Here is a 1,105-nt window from a genome sequence, read left to right as displayed (position 1 = left end):
TCCATGTTATTACTGTGTTATTCCTGTGTTATTTCCATGTTATTAATGTGTTATTCCCGTGTTATGTCTGTGTTATTACTGAGTTATTCCTGTGTTATTTCTGTGTTATCACTGTGTTATCACTGTGTTATCCCTGAGTTATTTCTGTTATTACTGTGTTATTTCTGTTGTCACTGAGTTATTCCTGTGTTATTTCTGTGTTATCACTGTGTTATCACTGTGTTATCCCTGAGTTATTTATGTTATTACTGTGTTATTTCTGTTGTTACTGAGTTATTCCTGTGTTATTTCTGTGTTATTACTGTGTTATTTCCTGTGTTATTACTGTGTTATTACTGAATTATTTCTGTGTTATTCCTGTGTTATTTCTGTTGTCACTGAGTTATTCCTGTGTTATTAATGCGTTATTCCTGAGTTATTTCTGTTATTACTGCGTTATTCCTGTGTTATTACTGTGTTATTATTCCTCTGTTATTTCTGTTATTCCTGTGTTATTACTGTGTTATTCCTGGGTTATTACTGCGTTATTACTGTATTACTACTGAGTTAATCCTGTGTTATTACTGTGTTATTACTGAATTATTTCTGTGTTATTCCTGTGTTATTTCTGTTGTCACTGAGTTATTCCTGTGTTATTAATGCGTTATTCCTGAGTTATTTCTGTTATTACTGCGTTATTCCTGTGTTATTACTGTGTTATTATTCCTCTGTTATTTCTGTTATTCCTGTGTTATTACTGTGTTATTCCTGGGTTATTACTGCGTTATTACTGTATTACTACTGAGTTAATCCTGTGTTATTCCTGTGTTATTTCTGTTGTCACTGAGTTATTCCTGTGTTATTTATGGGTTATTCCTGTGTTATTACTGCGTTATTCCTGAGTTATTTCTGTTATTACTGCGTTATTCCTGTGTTATTACTGTGTTATTACTGTGTTATTCCTGTCTTATTACTGAATTATTACTGTGTTATTAACGTGTTATTACTGTGTTAAGCCTGTTATTCCGTTGTTATTACTCTGTTATTCCTGTGTTATGCCTGTGTTGTTAATGTGTTACTCCTGTGTTATTACTGAGTTATTCTTTTGTTATTCCTGTGTTATTCC

The sequence above is a fragment of the Sinocyclocheilus anshuiensis genome, unplaced genomic scaffold, assembly GCF_001515605.1.
Source record: "Sinocyclocheilus anshuiensis isolate Anshui unplaced genomic scaffold, SAMN03320099.WGS_v1.1 scaffold916, whole genome shotgun sequence".
Taxonomy (NCBI): Eukaryota; Metazoa; Chordata; class Actinopteri; order Cypriniformes; family Cyprinidae; genus Sinocyclocheilus; species Sinocyclocheilus anshuiensis.
Note: the sequence above shows the minus strand (reverse complement) of the source record.